Genomic DNA, 23,611 nt, shown 5'->3' on the forward strand with positions numbered 1-23,611 from the left:
TAACTTCCTAGTTAGCGGGTCAAGATCCACCTTAAGTGACGTATAAGTCTTGGGTCAGCACTTTGATATAGTGTTGGTTCTTTCTTGTTCTTAAGATTGTTTTTCCACATCCACCACCTATATGACTTATAATCCTTTATTTCTTTATCATTAAACCGAACCTACATATTTCTAAACCCTCCGTTCATTCCCAAAACCACTTTGTTAGCTTCCGCATATCATAACCAAACTTGCGATTTCAACGCCCAGACATTCTCCTCGTCAGCGATCGAAGCAAACACGTGAATCGACTCAACTCTCCCGGGCCGGATCACATCAACCTGAAACGCAAACAAGTCGAGTTACATCTAATTAAAGAAAGTAACAAATAAAACAAAATAAGAAGAAATTATGAACAAGGGAACTGAATTAAACTAGGACTCTTAAGAGAGAGTCTAATTCGATTATAGAGACACTTGTTTTAACTTCCTAAACCCGACCTAGATGTTACGGTCAAATTTTGAAGGCTACATGGACCATCGAAATGGCCAAATAAAACCGTTCTTTGAAAATCATCATTTTTGTCAAGGTTTACAAAACTCATCATCTTTGTTAAAACATCAAATTTTAAAATCATCTTTGTAATTATAGTTCATTTACTTAGTATTGACATTTTGGGTGAAAAAACGCAATCAAATTGCAAAACAGTTTATATTTTCAAAATCTATTTCTTTACTACGCAGCGAAAAATCATAATTTTTACTTAGGCCCAATATCTTGCAATTACCGGTTATTAGGTTAATTCAATGCAATAAAAAAAATGCAAGCAATTAAACCCAAAATATTAACCCAAGCCACGGTCCCAATAAAAATAAAAAACAATTACAATTCCAACCAAAAATTAATTTTAAATTTTAAATTTTAAATAAGTCCAGTGTCTGATACGAGAATTCCAAAGGCCCAAATCAAGTCCTAAGCTCATGGATTACCTGAAAATTTTAAACTAAGGGGGTAAGCTTCAAGAACTGTAACACCGCTTACCCGAGACTATGGCCGGAGTCGAGCACGAGGCATTACCTGACTTAACTTACTAGTTCGGAGTATAAAAAGTGGCTTTTAAAATTAATTCGCTCACATTCAATCAACATGACCCTAAAAGAACTCTTGAGACCCTAAAATATGCAATGGAAATGGTTCAGGTTCAAACTGGGAACATTAAAAATTTTCTGAATACTTGAACTAATCAAAAATAATTTATTTCATCATTCACAATAAAACTGTCCACCTGCGCAATAGTCACTAATTTAATTATAACTCGAGCTAAAAAAACTTTAAATTTAGATTTGTAAATTTTCCCTAAAACTAGACTCATATATCCTTTTACCATAAAATTTTCAGAATTTTTGGTTTAGCCAATTAGTACAGTTTATTCACTAAAGCCTCCCCTCTTTCACTATCTAACGGTTCTAACCTCTATTCACTAAAAATCAATTTTTTTATTTTACAGACTTTATATGGTACTTCCACTTGTTTCTACTGAAAATAGACCCACTAATTAATCTAGGCATATAAATTATAATTCATAATTCCTTCTGTACAATTTTTAATGGATTTCTAAAGTCAGAATAGGGGACTTCAGAAGCCATTCTGACCCTATCTCACTAAAATTCAAATATCTCATAATAGAAAATTTCTTTGTCTACATCGTTTATTTCATATGAAAATAGACTCAATAATATTTAATTCTATATCTCATTCACCCTTTAATTCCATTTCTACTATCCTTGGCAATTTTTCAAATTCACATCACTGCTGCTGTCCAAAAACTGTTTCATTGCAAATTTTTACTCTTTTATCATTTCTTTGTATTAACTATCATTTAAGCACACACAACACCAAAACACGTTCCTATATAGTGATTTCATTAACTAATCATTATCGAATATTTACTTGCTACTCCTTAGCCATATCATAAGGATACACACAAATTGACCAAGTCCCTATACATGCCATATAAATCAAAAAGTTGTTTAACAAAATCTACCGGAGTAAATCTGGATAGTGTGATCGTTGATGTAGATCCGATCCTCCGAACATATATATATCAATCTACAAGAAACAATAAACACACACTAGTAAGCTTACAGAAAGCTTAGTAAGTTCATAGGCTCATAATAAAATCTTACCACAATTTCACTAACAATATTGATAAACAAATAAAAATTCAACATTTCCTGCCAACCACAATCTCAAATAGTGAATCTATCCAATCGAGCTCAATATCAGGTGTCAACTTATATTCCAACATTTAGCTTCAATTGCACTTACAAATACCTATCAAATTAAGGATCGCCTTACGGATTTGAGTACATCGTTTGCCCGATGCCACGATTTGCTTGAATATTTCACATTGCTATAACTCAGTATGGTTTTCTTCATTGAAATAACATACCTACTTTTCACAACTCAGTATTGTTTTCTTCATTGAAACACCATACCTACTTTTCACAACTCAGTATGGTTTTCTTCACTGAAACACCATACCTACTTTTCACAACTCAGTATGGTTTTCTTCATTAAAACACAATACCTACTTTTCACAACTCAGTATGGTTTTCTTCACTGAAACACCATACCTATTTTTCACAATTTGCCATGGATTCACCATGGACTTATTTGTCAATTCATCACTGGTTACCGAACGTATGTACTCAATCCTGCGTATCCCTTAATTTGAACTAACAATCTCATTTTATTCTCATTTTTACCATAATCATATTTCAACAACAATACACGAATTGATACAGTATATCATTCCCACATTAACAATTAATCATAAAAGTTCAGCCATATGAACTTACCGGGCCAATTTGCAGGAGTTGTAAAAGTTCAGAAACTAGTTCAATACTTTCGCTTTTCCGCGTTTATCTTTGGATTCCCGATCTACAATATAAATTTATCCATTCATTAGCATCTAATTCAATACTAGTCTACTTCACAATTTATGTCTTTCAATTTTTGAAATTTCACTTTTACCCCCCAAATTTACAATTTTTACAATTTGGTCCATACTCAATTAACCCTTCAATTGACCTAATTTTTCTCAATTAACACCTTTTCCAACCATTTTAGACTACTATATTGCCTTTTATATTCAAAACCACAACACCAAACCCTAATTCTAAAATTTTTCACAATTAGATCCGTAAAATCAATTTCTATCAAAATTACTTAATAAAATCATCATATAATAAAATTAAAGCTTTAATTCCATGTTCATTCATCATAAAAATCCAGCACTCATCAATGGTAACTTTCAAAATCATCCATGAAATCAATAACTAATGAAATAATTAGTTGGACCTAATTGTAAAAGTATCAAAATCACAAAATTACAAGAAATAATCAAGAATTAAACTTGCATGGTTCAAATATATGAAAAACCAGCTTGGAGTAACTCTTCAATGGTGTTTTTGCTGAGAAATGTGAAGAATTGCCTAGAAACTCTTTTAATTAAGATTTTATTTGTTAACTTTTACAAAATTTCCAATTTTGCCCTTATTACATCACTTTTCCAAATTTTTATTTTCTTATGCCATCTAAACTATCCCTTATTGACATATTTATACCTTAAGTCCCTCCTTATTTATCACTTAAGCTATTTAATCATAATTTAACAAATTTTGCACTATTTTCAATTTAGTCCTTTTAATTAATTGACTATCCAAACGTTAAAATTTTCTAATGAAACTTTTATACTAACTCAATGACACTCCATAAATATTTATAAAAATATTTATGGCTCGGTTTATGAACTCGAGGTCTCGATACCTCATTTTAGCCCCAATTTACCTATTAAATTCTTTTTAAATCACAAAATTCAATAAATCACAAAATTCAATAAATCACAAAATTCACTAATTCAAAAATTATTCTAAATTCACACTTGACCCATAGTTATTATTTTACTAAATTTTAAGACTTATTGGTCGGATTTAGTGATCTCGAATTACTGTTTCCGACACCACTGAAAATTAGGCTATTACAAGAACTCAGTGTGAGTCTAAACAAGGCAACTAAAGAATATTCACAATTTCAACCAGTAAGACAATCAATAATCAGGTAGCAATTTTACAAAAAAATTATGGCATCAATTCAATCAATTTCTCAAAGTCATATTCATGGCACACTTTATGCAACAATGCAAGTCCTACACATACCATCCGCTGCACACCATAAGTTCCCTAGAACTCATCATCCAAACACCAAACAATTGGAGTCGAAGCCCAGTGTGGTTGAACCACCAATATCAATCTTGCAGTTAAATTGCTAATTAAGGTTGCAAATGAATTGCCAATATCAATTTGCAGACAAGCTGCTAATGGTTTGTAGGTAAACCATCAATGGTTGCAGACAAGTTGTCAATCTTCTCAATACTCCGATGCAGTATACTGACTAATCAATGAATGAGATTATACCGCCAATACTCCCCAAAACTCCTCCATCATCCACAAAACCAACCCCATGCAATGCAATATGGCATGCTTTTCAATGAAGCAATTCATGCTTATCATACTTTCCATATATCAATAACAATGACATACTTTCATGCTTTGGTCAATTCAATTTCAATTAATGGCATGCTTACAAAGTAAGCATACTCAATATCACAATAACTAAATTTCAAGTCATGCAAAAATTCAATTCAAGAAACATATTTAATAAGCACATCACTCGATTAATTTACTTAACTCAATCGGTCAATCTACCAATTTCATTGACCACTTGGCCATGCACAAATTTTCAGCAACCAAATACAATTATAGATCATTATACAATCACACACAAGGTTTAGAACCAACACATGATTAATGTTAAACTGGTATACTATCGCTTAATCCACAACTCCTAGATCTTAAGTCTAGACTAGGTCGAATTAATCTGTACATAAGATATCCAAAACACGAGTTAAAATTGGTCTCTAATTCCCCCTACAGGTTTGGCCAAACATGGGAATTAAACCGAAGCATTAGATCCAATTTTTAAACCCACTACTTACTTTTACTTCGACTTCGAACAGAAATTAAAGCAACCTCGAAAGTCAATACTGATCCGGAGCATTTAAATCGGTTCCTAACATAAAATTAGTACTCAACTCAGTAAGGATTAACCACCTATGGCCTGTGGAAGCATTCGACCAAATTAGAAGAATTAATCAAACTAAAACGATGCTAGAAAAAAACAACACTTGCGCACTTCGATCGCTAGATTTGGGTTTCCGATTCGAATGAAATCGAATGCACAAATGTGAAAAAAGTGATGAGGGGTTGTTTCAATAAGGTAAAAGTGACGAAAGATAAAAGTAAGAGTGGCCGAAAAAGGTGAAAAAAACAGCAGCCACTAATGGTTTTTAATGGGGTGACAACACCACAAACAAGGGCAACAATGGTGGTTATTTTGTGGGGCAAGAGGAGGGGTAAATGGAAAGAAAATGGAGCGATTATGGTGTTTAAAAATGGTAGCAAGGGTGATAAAAATTGGCAGCAAAAAGGGGAAATCAAGAAAGAGCAGTGGGAAAAAAAAGAAAGAAAAGCATAGGAGGAGAAGAGAGGGATGACACAAAAGGGAGAGAAAGAAAAGGGAACAAATGAAAGAACAAAAATAAGAAAATAAAATATGCACAGATTAATTTTAAAAAGCTGATAAGTTAACAGATAAACTAAAAATAATTGCAAAATTTTCAAATTAATCCAAAGATAAATCAGTATTTGAGTCAGCCTGAAATTTGTTCACAAGGGAACAACTATGGACGGCACAAGGGAAGCAAAAATACTAAAATTTAATGCTTTGCAAGAAAAGGGAATCAAACTCAAGTCTTAAAGGACAATTGCACTAACTCTTAACCATTAACCCAGTAACTCATCCTTTTCATAATTTTACAAACTCTTAACTAAGAGTCATTGTGTGACAACTCTTGGTCCACTAATCCAAATTCTTCTAACCCGAGTCTTGGGATGTGACACTTGTTCTTGATGAAATTTGGCTAACACTACACCAAAACAGGGTTTTAGCGGCGCTTTTTTAGGTCTATAGCGACGTTTTTTAGCGCCGCAAATACTTTTAGCGGCGCTTTACGAAGCGCCGCAAAGAACGCCGCTAATGACAGCGTCGCAAAGAACGCCGCTAATGACAGCGTCGGTAACTTTAGCGGCGCTTTTTATAATAAACGCCGCTAAAGATCAAGACCTTTAGCGGCGCTTAGCCTAAAAACGCCACTATAGACCATGGTCTTTCGCGGCGCTTAGCCAAAAAACTCCACTATAGACCATGGTCTTTAGCGGCGCTTAGACAAAAAACGCCACTATAGACCATGGTCTTTAACGGCGCTTAGCCAAAAAACGCCACTATAGACCATGGTCTTTAGCGGTGCTTAGCCAAAAAACGGCACTATAGACCATGGTCTTTAGCAGCGCTTAGCCAAAAAACGCCACTATAGACCATAGTCTTTAGCGGCGCTTAGACAAAAAACGCCACTATAGACCATGGTCTTTAGCGGCGCTTAGCCGAAAAACGCTACTATAGACCATGGTCTTTAGCGGCGCTTAGCCAAAAAACGCCACTATAGACCATGGTCTTTAGCGGCGCTTATCCAAAAAACGCCGCTAATTTTGGCATATTTGAAAAGTTTTTTTTTTCAGCCCCCCTCCTGTAAAAACAAATCAGAAGAAACCAAATCTAACCAACCAAATCTAACCAAATCTATATAATATTTAAAATAAATGTCAATAAATAAAATTCCTATTATTCTGACAGAAATTGTAAAAGTTAAAATGATAATACCAAAGTCAAAATTGAAGTATATTTAAATGATAGTCTAAGACGACGGCGGTTGCGACTGCTGAAACATCTTCATCATATTCTGAAGCTGCTGCTGGAGTTCATCGAACTTTTTATGTTGTTCTGCTTCCCTCATTGCATCCGCTGCTCTCTCTATTGCAAGATCTTCTTTAAGTCGTCTGCTAGCTTGCTCATACTTTCGTTGAACCTCAACTTCTCTCGCTGCTGCCTCTGCTTCTCTCGTTGCTGCATCTACTTTAAGTTGTATCTGGAGTTGTTCATATCTTTTTTGAACCTCAGCTTCTCTCGATGTTGCCTCCGCTTTAAGTTGTGTAATTTGCTCACTCGTTGCCGCTTGCATCTGAGCTATCTGGTCTCTTAACCTCTGAACTTCAGCTTGAGCCTGACTCCCCGAATGCATGTATTGTTGCGAGCTGGATCCAAAATATTGGGATGGGTTAACAAAAGATCCTTGAAATCGAACCCGACCATACCTTTCAGGACCCAAAACTTCAGTGATAATCCGGTTATCAATGTCGTCAATATGAACAGAACTATCACCGAAGCAATCGCCAGACTCGCTTTTTATCCTTCAGTTTTTCCTAAAAAATAAATCACATAATTAAGAACGCAACATATATTAACAAAACAAATGCAACATAACTTAACAATATTTGCATTACAAGAAATGTAATAAAAACCATTAGAAAATAAACAGTATAAATAATTAAAACAAGTCAAATTGTATTAAGCAAACGTACCATAATTTCTGCAGCTTCAGGAGTCATAGGGTTTCCATCTTTCTTCCTATGTGTAATGTCAAAAAGTTGAAGGCGTCCAACTTTTTGACCCAACAACACTTCCTACAATACAATAGTAAAATATTATTTGATAGAAAGTAATAAATATCTCGCCAAGATTAAAAATTCAAAATACCTCTACCGAGCTACACACGTAAAACTTCTCGACCCAGCTGTGTGCGTGAATTTTTGTTTCTGCCTACTACTTGTTCCAACTCGTTCACGATCCTACGTTATGAAATTATTAGTACGTTAATTAGTAAATACTATAAACCAAAATAATTACAAGATTTTTGGAGTAACACATATCTTTCCTTTCTTCGAAGTCCAAAATCTAACGACTTCTTCCCACTGGTACCTCAGCATTCTCGGCGGGACATTTTGTAATCTCTCGTCGAGTGTTGTTTTTGTCTTAAAATAGTCTTTCTTTAAAGTGCTCTTATGGTCTCTCCATCTTTTTCCCAATGCCTTCTTTACATAAGCATCGAAGACCTCTAGAGCAAATCTCCCCTACAAAAAACACAACTTCAGAAAGTAAATGTAAACGAAACTTAAACTCAAGTATTATAAATGATATACACATTTTGTTACCTTAATGTTATCGAAAGCTTGGTTCTTGTTACTCTCGGGCACTTTATGCCATGACTCGAAGTTAATTGGCAACATATTTGCATTCCGTGCTAGAATGCCTATGTATCCTGCTAAAAGGCGAGCTTCTGATCCAACAGGTTGACCAAAGCTATTACTGGATACTTGGACACACTCGACTGGATCTAGATCGTATAAATCCCTCAGTAGCGTACGTCCGCGAACTCTCCGCGTCCCACCAGTTTCAGCTGGAAAATAAAAGTATTGTAATATAAGAAATTAATAAAATAAAATAAATAATAAGTGAACACACATGTAAATTAAATGTTAAATTACTTTGAGCTTCTATAGGTTCCTTAGGTGTGTAACCGAAACATTTGAAGATCCAATACCAGTCTGTTGTTCAGTGCTGTTTGTATCCACCGAGTCTGGAGTACCTTGAACAATGCGGTGCGCTCGCACGGGTCTTCTAGGCATTTTATCTGGAATACAAATAAATTAGTTAAAAAATTAATATACAATTACAATAATAATATGTTCGTCCATATAATTAAATAATCGTAAAAGCTTACTATATTATAATCCATAAATATCTTCGTCCGTATCCTGGCGGACCCATTGACTGTGTTTACTAGTACTAGGGTTGTTTTCGTTTAAGTTTTGTTCTGAAAATGGCAAAGTTTGTGTTCTGTCGTCAATGCCATCTCTACTTCCACTGCCCATGTCAAATAAGTCCCTAGGGATGTTACGGAGTACAACGTACCAACCCTCATCAATTGGATCTTTTGAGTAAAAAACTTGTTTGACTTGAGAAGAAAATACGTACGGCTCATCAATCAATTGTTGTCCTGTATGAATCAATCGAGTGAAGTTCACCATTGTGAAACCAAATTGATCTTGCTTAATTCCACGACCAGTATTAACATCGGCCCAATCACCTCGAAATAAGACAACTTTCCATTTTCCGTAGTAATTCAACTCAATTATATGAGTAAGAAGTCCGAAATATTCTACATTTCCCTCGACAGGATTGTTGTCCCTAGCACTAGCATAACTAGTAATTGAGGAATTAACAACTATTCCACAATTTTGCATTCTTCTCAATCTCTCGCGATGTTTTGTATGAAATCTGAATCCGTTTATGAGGAACGCACTATATCTTTTAACCACCCGATTTGGACATTGGGAAAGCCATTTAACTTCGTCGGTCACGTTCTTCCCACTCCAAACCTATTGTACGAAAAGTAAACTAAGTTGATAAAAATTTTATGAGAAAAGATTATAATTATATGTCGATGAATACTAGTACAATTGCATACCGTTTGGGTTAACCATTCGTGGAAAGATTCTGTGAACAACTTATTGATATCTCGAAGTTGTGTTCTTCGGGAGCGCGAACGAGATCTCAGTATTTGTTTGTACTCACTATGTAAAAAATATGTTCCGCTTGTTAGAAGATAAACAATTTAAAGGTGATCAATATTTGGCAAATTTATAGAACTTACTTGCGTAAAGGTTCCATTGATTCTTGGTGAAACAGAACATACCGATGTGCTTGTACCCACGAAAAATCATCTAATTCTGCAATTTCCACTTTGCCGATTGGTTCTCCAAAACTTTGGAACAAATAAGTATCGGCCAAGTTATGATCCGTGAGTCCAGCATTTCTATTTGGTCTGCTCAACCTTGTTTCGACATCATCCAAATATCGCGAACAGAAGGTCATACATTCCTCTGCTAAGTAGGCTTCAGCAATCGATCCTTCTGGATAACGCTTGTTGCGGCAGTAAGACTTTAATTTGGATAGGAACCTAAACACGATATGCAACATTATGAAAAGTTGTACTTAAAGGCATATAGGGTTTAGGGAAGGAGAGTTTTTAAAATAAATTAACACCTTTCTATGGGATACATCTATCGGTAGAAAACGGGTCCGCCAAGAATTGCTTCTCCCGGGAGATGGATTATCAAGTGAACCATAATAGTGAAGAAGGAAGGTGGGAAGATTTTCTCCATGTTGCATAAAGTCAATGCGGCTCTATCCTGTACCTTCTAAAGTTCTTGAACATCCAAAACTTTGCCACAAATGGCTTTCATTATATTGGATAGTTCAATTATACAAGACGTCACCTTCTTCGACATACAACATCGTAGAGCAACTGGCAGTAAATCTTGCATCAAGATGTGACAGTCATGTGATTTTAGCGAATACAGTCTTCGATCTTTAACACTAACACATCGAGATATATTTGATGCATACGCATCTGGAACCTTTATATCCTTCAACACCGTATAGAACAATTCTTTCTCTGTCCTCAACATAAAAAAAATTGAAGGCGGCAACCGATATTTCCCATTAGGAAGTGGATTCGGATGAAGATCAGGTCGAATTCCCATTTGAACTAAATCAAGTCGACTCTGAAGATTGTCTTTTGATTTTCCATCTACATTCAAAATTGTACCCACAATGTTCGCGCAGACATTTTTCTCAATGTGCATAACATCAAGATTGTGTCGTAAAAGCTGATGCTCCCAATAAGGCAACTCAAAAAATATACTTCTTTTTTTCCACAAGTCCGCCTCATTGGGATCATCCTCTTCATCGGAGTCATCATCAGCTTCATCATTTGATCTTCTATTTATTTGCGTGTTTGCCGAGTGGTTCATCTTTCCATAACTGAAATTTATATCTTTCAACATGAACAAGATATCAGATCCACTTGTCTGCGAAGGAGCTTCTCTGAACTCTTCGGTACCGTCAAATACTGAACTCTAGAATCTAAATCTATGATTTTCCGGTAACCACCGTCGATGCCCCATGTAAGAGAACTTTTTCCCATTGTATAACCATTGTGAACATGTTTGTGCAGCACAACAAGGACACGCATAACGACCCTTTGTACTCCAACCGGATAAATTGGCATAAGCGGGGAAGTCATTAATGGTCCACATCAAAGTTGCACATAATTTAAAGTTCTCCTTTCTCAGCACATCGTATGTCTCGACACCAGCCCATAATTGTTTTAACTCTTCAATAAGTGGCTGTAAATAAACGTCAATATCATTTCCGGGCCCTTTCTCTCCAGGGATAATCATAGATAAGATCAGGGAAGATTGCTTCATGCAAATCCACGGAGGCAGATTGTAAGGAACAAGCACTACTGGCCAAGTACTGTACGCAGTGCTTATGATCTTGTAAGGATTAAATCCATCAGATGCTAGGCCAAGCCTCACACTCCTAGGATCGCTTGCAAAGGTTGGAAATTTCATCGTCGAATGATTTCCAAGCTAAAAATCACGGATGCCTTAATAATCCATCATCGGTTCGTCCATCATGGTGCCACGTCATTGACTCCGCTGTCTTCGACGACATGAAAAGCCTTTGAAGCCTTGGTATCAGCGGAAAATACCGTAAAATCTTGACCGGATTCGTTCTTGGTTGTGCATCATTTTCGTCGTCGTTCCCATCTTCTGTGTTTCTATTTATCCAACGGGATTCGCCGCATACATGACAGCACTGTTGGTTTCTTCGATCGCCCCAATACAACATGCAGTCATTCCGGTAACTATGGATTTTTTTGTACCCAAGACCTAAGTCTTTTATCATTTTCTTCATATCTTTGCATGACTGAGGGATTTTTGCAAACGAAAACATTTCTCTCAAAAACTCTAGCAGCATTGTCAAAGAGTTTCCGGTCCACCCTCCCAAACATTTTAACTGGAAAAGACGAACGCAGAAAGCCATTTTGGAGAATTTTGACCCCTCATATAGTTCTTCGTTCATGTCATTAAGTAACGTTTAGAACTTCGCCGCTTCTCTATTCGGCTCTTCAGGAGGTACACTTGTTCCCGGTTCAGTAAAAGTACTTGGACCAACATTACAATCAGCAGATGGCACAAAGTCGGCTGGGAACGAATGCAAACAATGACTGTGCATATTAAATGCATCCCGCAACATACCTTCCATGTCATCCCCTCCAACGGACTGATGGTAAGATCTACCAGGATAAGAAACATCCATTGTTGACGAGGAAGTACTAGGAGGACATTCTCCATGGAAAAACCATTTTTTATAACCCCGAACAAACCCATCAACAATTAAATGCTCGTATACAACTTCACGATAATGCCAGTTTATGTTGACACACTTGTTACAGGGGCAAAGAATCATGTTCTCTTGGCTTGAATATTGAAATGCAAAATTCAGAAAAGTCTGTACTCCATTTCGATATTCGTTGCTTACCCTTGATAAATTCATCCAAGACCGGTCCATTTCTTAATTCTTGGAAGTCGATTTTCCAGCAGATATTACAAGGGTAAGTTTTTCACTTATAAGTATTATTTCACTATGTAAGTTAAGATATGATATATATTTATGTATTATGTCGTATTATGTAAGTTATATAACCTGTTAATGAGACCTTAAAATGGTATATGTTAATATTAGGCATGCTCTACACAACTAGACTAAACAACACTCAACAAAAAATACAATATATTTATTTTCCTTCGTAGTTATTATGGAGAACATGGGTTTTTTTTTGTTTTTCTTAACAATATTTAAGAAAATCATTATTTTTATATTTGTATCTAATTAGACCTCAATTTAAATAAAAAACAAAAAAATTAGATATAAACTAAATATTAGAAATTAATTTGATACGATATGCAAAGATAGAGACATATAAGTTAATACTTTTAACCTTTATAACATATTACCTAATTAAATAGATAAAATAATAACATATTTTAAGCTTAAATTTAATGTTTGAAATTGTTGATGAATTAAATTAAAATATAATTGCAATTTACTCAAATAATCTTTAAATTTATTTGGTGTTTAAAATTAAACTTTAATGTTTAAAATTTATTGTTTAAAATATATTTGGTGTCATAACAATTCATATTAATGTATCAATAATAATGTCCATTGCATTTATCTTTATTCACCGTAATCTTTTTCGAAATTTTAATTTTCAAACCCTACCTTACATTATAGCAAAATGCTAGAAATAATGTCCATTACATTTATCTTTCTTCACGGAATCTTTTCTAGCATCGGTAGAGGTTAGCGACTAAATAAGATTCTTCTTATTATTTTGATTAAAAGTAATAAACTAATTAGAACATACTGAATATGACAAAATACATAATAAATTTTTGCTAAATATTTTTATGGTTAATTTGGTTGGGATTTTATTGATTATAAAATGTTACCAAAATATTTAATCTACGTGACTAAAATTGTTTTTTATTAAAATAATGTAATTTTTAAAATTGTTAATACAATAAAAATTTTAAAATTGTTAATACAAATAAAATTTTAAAATTGTTAATACAAATAAAATTATCTATTAAATTTACGTTCATTGCAATGCTTCATTGCCTTGTTACATGATTATCATATCGATATTTAAAAAAAATTTAAATGTTACTTAAACAAATTTAACAAAAATTTTAGTGGTGTTAACAATTGGAGTTAAATTTTAAATTTTAAAATAGAGAAATTAAATTCTTAAAAATAAAAGGCTTATATGTAAAGAAAACCATTAAGAAAATGCAAAAATTGATTAACCCTTATATTAAATTTGCACTCAATTAAACTTTCCAATTAACGGTTTTCATCACTAACTACATTGATAGTTAAAATAAATCAATGTACGAATTAGATGATATGTGGTGGTTTCGTTTAATCTAATATTTACCAGATAAAAGTATCGAATGAAACATGTGGCAAAGCAACATACAAGAGCAAGTAAATGTTAGCTAGCAGGTCTATTATTTAATTCAGAAGCGTCCCTTTCTAAGTTGAGTCCATGCCATGATGCAGCAGTTAATCACACAACACAACCAAAATAATTAAGTTTCTTAGCAATATGATGGTAAAAATATATTAGCACAGGACACACGTCAATGCTTTTCAACTTAATCAGATAGCACGAATGAATCGAAAGAAATTGTACCTAAATCCTCACCGCTAAACGATGCGAAAATGTAAAAGGAAGCAACGAAATGGAATTGAATGAAACCCTAAACACAAACCCTATAAAATCAGAATAATACCAATGAAACCATTCAGAAAATAAATAAACATTCGAAGCATTACATTACCTTCAAAACGATGAACAAAAATTGAAGAGGAAGACCGAAAACCCTATAATTAAAGCAGTATATTTTTTTAATGTCGGTTTCAAAGACAATAATGTGGAAGGAAAAATAAAATTAACAAATTGGGGAAAACCCAATGTATACGGAAACTGAATGGGAAAGCGAACCTTGAACAATTATTCCCCCGACCACCAATTCCGACGATCCTCCTCGACGTTCTCCGTCAACTGTCTGTGTCTATGGAATGTACGAACCCGATTTTTATCAGTTTTGCAAGAAATTGAAACAGAAAAACAAGTAAATTTGAAAGAGATACAGAATTGATTTTCAGAAATGGGAGAAAGCAAAACCGTTTATGAGTTAGGGATTTTAGAACTTAGGGATTTTAGAATAGGGAAAATGAAATTGTACTGGAGAGGGGTATACCCAAATCGATCTCTCACTAAACGACATTGTTTCAATTAAATATATTTATGGCGTTTTTCATAAAAACGCCACTAATAATTCAGTTGTTATAATATATATTTTTTTCTTTTTAACAATAATTATTATTTTTAATAAGTTTCTTACTTAATACTTTTTTTAATTGACAAAATTTATAAAAAAAAATTAATTTAATACAGTATGATTAATTTAAACATTAACAACATTAAAATTTATAAATATTAATCCCAATACAACATTCTACAAAACTTTCATTTGCGGCGTTTTTACAAAAAACGCCCCTAATACCAATAAACAGTATAAAAACGAAGTCGTTTCAGTTACACATTTTGCGGCGTTTTTGCAATAAACACCACAAATCTTGTTCTATAGCGGCGTTTTCTGTATAAGCGCCGCTATGTTTTCAATTTATTTTATTTGTCTTTATTTATAAGTTTAATGATTTTTAATAGATTTTTTTTGATAATTGTTATGACATTATTTTAAATTGATACAGTAATATGCATTTATAAAATTATTTCAATTTTATGCAGTACTATATATATATAATATATAACATATATATATGCATAGATATATATCGTGGCATATATTATATATATAACCCTGTCACTTATAATCTTATATACTAGTGACATATATAATAAGAAGTAAAAAGCAGAAAGAATTTTAATTTTTTTTTTTTTGGTTTTGTACCCTAAAACCCGAAGCTATTAATCCCTATAACCCGTAAACATTAAAATTAAAGGCTAAACCCTAGCTAACTCAGTAAAATTCATGCAAATCCAAGGCAAAACCAAGCATTGTAACATTCAAATCAATACGTGTGAACCATAAACCATAAACATCAAGTCAGAAACAAGAATTTTATCATTAATAAATCTTATAAGTCGTAAACCTCGCATTAAAACTAACATGTAAACTCAAACCCTAAACCCCATTCCTCAAGCCGTAAACCTAAACCCAAAACCCTAAACATAAAATTATAATCCTAAATTAATAAACATTATGTATCAAACCCTAAAACCCCAAACCGTATGCAACAAAACTTAAATATTAATCCCAAAACCCTAAAATACATAACTTTCATTTTATGCGTTTTTACAAAACGCCGCTAATACTAATAAATGATGTAAAAACGAAGTCGTTTGGTTACAAATCTTGTTCTATAGCGTTTTTCAGATAAACGCCGCTAATTTTTCAATTTATTTTATTTGTCTTTATTTATAAGTCTAATGATTTTTAGTAGATTTTTATTTTGATAATTGTTATGAAATTATTTTAAATTGATACATCAATATGAATTTATAAAATTATTTCAATTTTATGCAGTATATGTATAATATATAACATATATATATGCATATCGTGGCATATTATATATATATATAACCCTATCTCTTATAATCCTATATACTAGTGACATAATAAGAAGTAAAAAGTTCATCTAATTTTAATTTTAATTTTTTGCTTTTGTACCCTAAAACCCGAAGCTATTAATCCCTATAACCCGTAAACATTAAAATTAAAGGGCTAAACCCTAGCTACCTCATATTCTTCATGCAAATCCGAACACAAAAACCAAGCATTGTAACATTCAAATCAATAAGGGTAAACCATAAACCATAAACATCAAGCCGTAAAACAATAAATTTGATCATTAATATATCTTATAAGCCGTAAACCTCGCATTAAAACTAACATGTAAACTCAAACCCTAAACCCTATTCCTCAAGCCGTAAACCTAAACCCAAAACCCTAAACATAAAATTGTAATCCTAAATTAATAAACATTATGTATCGAACCCTAAAACCCCAAACCGTATACAACAAAACTTAAATATTAATCCCAAAACCCTAAAATACATAACTTTCATTTGCGGCATTTTTTGTCTAATACCAGTAAAACAGTATAAAAACGAAGTCGTTTCGGTTACATATTTTGCGGCGTTTTTGCAATAAACGCCACAAATCTTGTTCTACAGCGGCGTTTTCTGTATAAGCGCCGCTAATTTTTTAATTTATTTTATTTATGTCTTTATTTATAGGTTTAATGATTTTTAGTAGATTTTTTTTGATAATTGTTATGACATTATTTTAAATTGATACATTAATATGAATTTATAAAATTATTTCAATTTTATGCAGTATGTATAATTTAAATATAACCAACATTATAATTTATAACTTACTGAAATTATTCAAATTAATATAATATTGTATAACAACTTTAATTTAGATCCCAATATATGCTCTATTTTAAGCTAACAAACAAATGTACATACGTAACTAACACAATATTAATATATATATATATATATATATATATATATGTTTCATAATATATAACTTATAATATAATAATATAATTCAAACATTAATTGAGAATATATAAAAGAATGAACTAATATTTCTAATTAGCGGCGTTTTTACACAAACGCTGCTATAAACCCAAGAGTTACCGGCGCTTCTCCAGGAACGCCGCTATAGACCGGAACATTAGCGGCAATTCTCCATAAACGCCGCTTTAGAGCGGAGCATCAGCGGCGGTTTATGAAAAACGCCGCTAAAGATAAGACCATTAGCGGCGCAGACGCAAAAACGCGGTTAAAATACTGGTACTTTACTGACGCTTAACGCCAAACGCCGCTGAAGAACGGATTATTAGCGGCGTTTGGGCAAAAACCGCCACTAGTGTTCCCAAATATATGAAAACGGCGTTGTTCTGTGTTACTCTATTTGCGACGCTTTTTGTAAAACGCCGCTGAAGAATGGAGTATTAGCGGCGCTTGGGCAAAACCGCCACTAATGTTCCCAAATATATGAAAACGTCGTCGTTCTGTGTTACTCCATTGCGGCGCTTTTTATAAAACGCCACTGAAGAACGGAGTTTTAGCGGCGCTTGGGAAAAACCGCCACTAATGTTCCCAAATATATAAAAACGGCGTCGTTCTGTGTGACTCTATTGCGTCGCTTTTTGTAAAACGCTGCTAATGCTTGGTTTTAGCGGCGTTTTTTTATGTAGCGCCGCTAATGCTCGATATTTTGCGGCGTTTTTCGTAAAATGCCGCTAATGCTCGATTATTAGTGGCATTTTTTGTCCAAATGCCGCTAAAAGCGCCGCTATATCCCTATTTTGGTGTAGTGTAAATAGACTGCTAATTAGGAGAAAACAATTGATCGGAATAAATTTGAAAGAATAATGATTAAAACTGAATGAAATCGAAAAAGAATATCAAAGAAGATTTGGCCAACCAAGAACAATAGAGAACTTAGTATTTGGAGTGATTTGGGTTGTTTTTTATTAAAAAAAAAGCTGTCGAATTGAAGTAATCAAACAAAATTTAATGAAAAAGAAAACCAAAGATCAAAGGAAGAAATTGGGGTCCAAGAATGAGTAAAATAGGGTTTCTTGGGAGAGAAAATCGTTCTTTAACCAAACAAAGGTCTCCAATCAGATTTAAAACAAAAGAAGTGAAACAATTTGTTAGAATGAAGAATTAAGTAAAATAAAAATTGCTTTGTAACAAAAGAACTCAAATTATGAAAAGGATGAGCTACTGGCTTAATTGTTCAGAGTTCACGATTCCAAAAAGGAGATAGGTCCATGATTCCATGGCGATTCGGCCAGAATGATTTAAATTTAATTATGAGGGAGCCACGTGGCAATAATATCAAATAATACATACAAATTGAACTAAAGAAACTAAAGAAAACAAGTTGATTGTGGTGATTAATTCATGCCAGCATTCGATATTAAATGTAGTTAGTTGTTACTCGGACTAAGTATTTTTATTATGCCACCACCATCTTTGAAAATTATAAGCTATTAAGCTTTTTTCTTTTAAAAACTTTGATTACCGATCTCCAAGAGAGGATCTGATGATCAGTATGGTGGGTCGATACCCGTTAATGAGTAGAAAAACATAAGTTGATTTAACGGTCAATGTAAGAGATTGAAAAAGAAAACTATTTGGATTTTGGTTCTCAGATTCAGGACATTCAAAATTGTTACATGAAAAAGGCTGAATTATTAAAGAGAAGAGGAATGAGAGCTTTCGATCGGTGCAGGCATTGTGAACATAAGGCCATACAGTAGTGACTTTCTAATAGTCAGTGACCATTTTGTTAACTTTTTGAAGTTGAGGACCAAAGCATAAACTTACTAATAGTTTGCTGACATTGGGTATAGTTTACCCTAAAAATTAAAAGGCAGCAATATGATTCAAGCTATTGTACTCTTTGTACTTTTATTTTCAAGAATGTAGCTTCTTTACGTTTCAAATTTAAAATTTTTAATCCAACTGTTAACACTGTTAAAATTATTCTATTAAATTCGCTAATATAATATTTTGAGGTTTAAAAAATACTCACTTGATAGCCGTATAACAAAAAATGATATTGTAATGGACCTAAATTTGACAGAAAAATTTAATGGTATTATCAATTCTTAAAAGTTTGCATCAATATTTTCCCTCACTATTTGCTTCCCCTCACTTGATAGTCATGTAACAAAAAATGATATTGTAAACAACTAAATGTTTCCCCTCCTATTTCTACTAATAAAATTTTCCTTCATATTAAAATCATACCTTTTCTTTTCACCCTTCTTCCTCACTAGATCCACTTCATTTTCATATAACTTTCGACTATGCCTCAATCTTCCACACCCAAAACAAAATCAATCAATTTCTCATATCTGACTTCTGTTGGCTCTAATGATCTAAGTGTAGTATATTTGTTTTGTATACTTGTATTTTTCAAACAAATTGATTTAATAAAAATATTCATTAAGTACATTAAAGCCTTTTTTATATTGTTCTCATTATTTTTGTATGCAAAGCAAAATGGAAGCAAATATTGACTCGTTGGTTATCTACCATTTAACTAATACTAAGCAATATTATATGGCTGGATCGTAATACGAAAAGACAACTTGTATTAGTAGAAGAACCTAAACATGTCATTAGTTTAATTGGAAATGAGCAAACCGATTTAAAGACTAATATGTTGTCTATCAAGTCTAATTGGGAAGATGCTTTTGTCTTAAGCATCAAAGCATATGACTCCCAGAAGATAGAGACATAGGTATGACTCACTAGACTGACAGTATATTAGACAAGACCTAAGTAGAATAGATCTTAGATCCATTTATAGATTTATTCACTTGTGACGTTCATGGTGTGACATACATTAATCTTAAGTGGATGTTGGATTATGTATGCATGATTGGTATGCATGACTGGTATACTTTGATTTAAGTAAAAGCCTAAGTGCAAATAGATAAGAAACTAAAAGCTAGTGTGTTGGATACACGACTTCTGCAATATGTGGCATCATTCACAACAGTGGAATTCATAGCCCAATTAATGGATAAATGATATCCTCTCATCGGCATTACATGATAGATGGAAAGTAAATGTGTCCACGAGTTGTTTGTCTTTGTGATAACTATTTAATAGTAATTGACTTTTCATTAAGGATTATGTAACAGTTAACATGAGATAAAATAGGATCATATTAGGAGAACAAATAGAAAGAGAAAATGATAATTTTATATAGCACAGCGGGGCGAGAAAGCAATTACCATAAACATTCCATACCCACCGTCTAAAAGAAAAAATCCACTCTGCCTCACCCCACATCCACTTTTCAAAATTAATTTTCCCTTGTTGACACCATTTTTTTTATAAAAACGGGGTCGACTTAGATTTTAAAAATTAAAACGAATATGAGAGTCGCCACCAATCCTTTTTAATAAGGTGTGATCGGGCCACCTTGAAAAGTGGTAGTTTTTAATAAACAATTTGATTTTATTAAGACAACGATTTTGGTCCACGGAATTCAGAAAACGGGTTCGGGAGTCGGTTACGTACGAGGAAGGATTAGCACCCTCGTAACGCCCAAAATTGGTACCTAGTTGATTAATTAATGTCTTAGTGTCGAAGATTGAAAACTTTTAAGAGATTTAGAATATGATCCTTTATTGAAATTGAAAATTTTCGGGAAAATGACATATTTCACGTTAATCGAGAAAGAGAATTATATCCAGTAAGTTAGAACACAATGTCTTGAATTCCCGATACGTGAATGGATGCCAAAAATTTAATTATTTAAAAGATATTTAGCTATCTCGAATTTAAAAAAGAGATCATGCCCAGTAAGTTAGGACACGATCTTTTTAATTCTCGAGATCGTTTAAAACTCGAATTTGAAAAGATTCGTGTATTTAGATTTATTGTGAAAATCGAAACCCAGTAAGTTAGGGTACGACCTTCTCAAATCTAAATACGAAATTTTGCTTATTCAAAATCGTAATTTGTGCATTGAGTCTAACTCGAAATGGTAGAAATGAAACTCGGTGTTAATACGCGTATAAAACAATATTGAATACGTTGGTACAAAAATAATACGAGCAATTGCAACAGAAATAAATAAAAGGACAAATCAATATTGTACAAAATAACAAGTATATAAGCAGATAAAATAAAACATTCTTTCAAAATAATAATAAAACATAAATAAACAAAGGAAATGAACCAAATTTTTAAAAATATAAAGTATGTGTATACATATACGTGTGTATTAAAATTATGAAGTATAAAAATATATGTGAATATATATATGTCTATATATGCATTGTAAAATATACGAAAAATATGTATGTATATACGAATTATAAAATATAAAAACTATATATGTAAAGAAGGGTATATTTTAAAATATAAAGAATATATATTTATGAAAGTAACATATGTATGTAGGTATATAGATATGTGTATAAATTATAAAATATATAAAAATATAAGCATGCGTATAAATACTTATATATAAATAAGTTATAAAATATGTATGTATATATGTATATATATATACATATATATTATAAAATGTGTGTATGTACGTGTTTAAAAAACTATAAAATATAAAAGATATATATGTATGTGTGTATAAATCAAAGATATGCATATATATATATAATTAAATTTAAAATTGAAAGGGTATATATGAATAGCTAAACATAATAATAATATTAAAAATAACAATAGGAAAAATAATGACGTCATTATTAAAATTAGTTAATTAAATAGCAAAATATAAAAGACTAATTTTGAACTGAAAACAGAACTTTAGGACGAATCCGCAAAATAAAAAGGGATCTCTCTAAACACGCACGCAGCATAAAGGGACCAAAATGGAAATTTTCCCTCTACCCTAAAACGACATTGTTCAAAAAGGGACCGAATTGAAAACGAAAAGAAAAAACGGGGTAAAATTGCTAAAGTAAAGAATATTCACTTGAAAACACAGAGAAAAGCGGAAGGACTAGGGTAGCAATTATACCCTAGTCACAAAACACGCGAATCCTCCTGGTAAACGGGTCGGGTCGTGCACGGGTCACGCAGAACGACGCCGTTTTAGCGCTAAAAACCCCTGAACGAAACGGCGGCGTTTTGTAATAGTATAAAAACTAAAATTTTTTAAAGAATCCTCATTTCTCCTTTTATTTCAAAAAAAACGACTAGAGAGTGATTCTCTCTCAGCCTTCCCCCTAGATCGGCCTAGGTCTCCGATGGAGGGCTCCGGCGCACCTACACCATAGCTCTGCCGCAAGCGGCGGCCGGAGGTGCAAAATCGGCCCTTTCTTAGCCCTGTTTAAAGCTCGTCACCCCTAGAACCCGGATTCAAGGTTGAATCCTTGGAAAAGTGGCCACGAACCCTAGAACAGAAGGGAAACCGTTCGGCTTCTCCTCTGGCACGGCGCAGGTAAGGCTTTCCCCTCTTTTTTTTCGATTTATAGATGCGTATATAAAATAAAAATAAAAACAAAATATTGAAAAAAAAATGAAAGATTCGGACCTTAAAACTTTCTCAGAATTCGATCTCTGTTCTTTTATTTCTTTTTCTTTTTATTTCTGAAAAAAAACGCTACATTTGTTTGGTTTTTGGGCTTATATAGCCAAATACATCTTTTTTGCTACTGTTTGTTTCTGCTATCTCTGTTTCTGTCTATTGGTTGCTGTTTTCGTCTATTTTGCAGGTCATGAGGAGTCAATGGGCAGAAACCATTGCCATTTTGGTGCAACCTCGGTGAAGGAGTCGTCATCGGGCGTCGTGCACGCCGAGGGCGCTCATGGGGAAGTCTGCGGCGCAAGAAGGGAAGGGAAACCCTAGGGTTTCTGAAAATTTTAAGCTCTTTGGGCTTATCGGGCTTGATTTTTTGGGCCAGTTAGACTATAATTTTTGGTTTATTCTGCTGGTATGGGCCCGGGCTGAAATTGGGCTGTAAATCCCTCATTTCCTCTCACTTTATTTATTTTGAAATTTTTATCTACTTTTATTTTTTTTATTTTAATATTTAAAATTTAAAATTTTCTAATTTTTTTAAAATCAATTTTTATCATTTTATATATAACCAAGGTCAAATTGAAAAAAAGTATAAAAACGGAGGAATAAATTTATTATTATACAAACTAAAAGTGTCACTTAATCGTTGGGTGACAAATTTTTTTTCAAAACTTTAGTAATCAAATTGTAATTTTTTTAGTAAAGTACCAAAATAAAAATTTACTCATAATTCAATGACTAATTGTAAAATTTACCCATATATTGTTGTATTAATTGAAACCCAGAAAGAGCCAACGGATGTCAAGTGGTGAATTAGAGAAAAAAAGATTTAAATATAAAATTCGCCTTCAAACTATATCATTTTTTTCATTTAGGTACCTAAAGATTTTTCAGGTCAAAAGTAATACTAAACTACTAATGTCGTCTCATTTATCTAATAAAAATGTGACACATGATACATTCATACTAAACGCTTTGTGTGGGTTTTGGGTAAAATAAGAAATTGA

At 32.9% G+C, this 23,611-nt stretch overlaps 1 long non-coding RNA gene across 1 annotated transcript; it reads left to right on the forward strand.

The window, feature by feature from the left end:
* The first annotated feature begins 21,982 nt into the window (after nucleotides 1-21,982).
* LOC128040529 (uncharacterized) lies at nucleotides 21,983-23,106 on the forward strand. Its single transcript, XR_008195098.1, has 2 exons — nucleotides 21,983-22,523; nucleotides 22,798-23,106. It is a non-coding gene; the product is annotated as an uncharacterized LOC128040529 (long non-coding RNA).
* Nucleotides 23,107-23,611: the final 505 nt, after the last annotated feature.

Source organism: Gossypium raimondii, chromosome 1, assembly GCF_025698545.1.
Source record: "Gossypium raimondii isolate GPD5lz chromosome 1, ASM2569854v1, whole genome shotgun sequence".
Lineage (NCBI taxonomy): Eukaryota > Viridiplantae > Streptophyta > Magnoliopsida > Malvales > Malvaceae > Gossypium > Gossypium raimondii.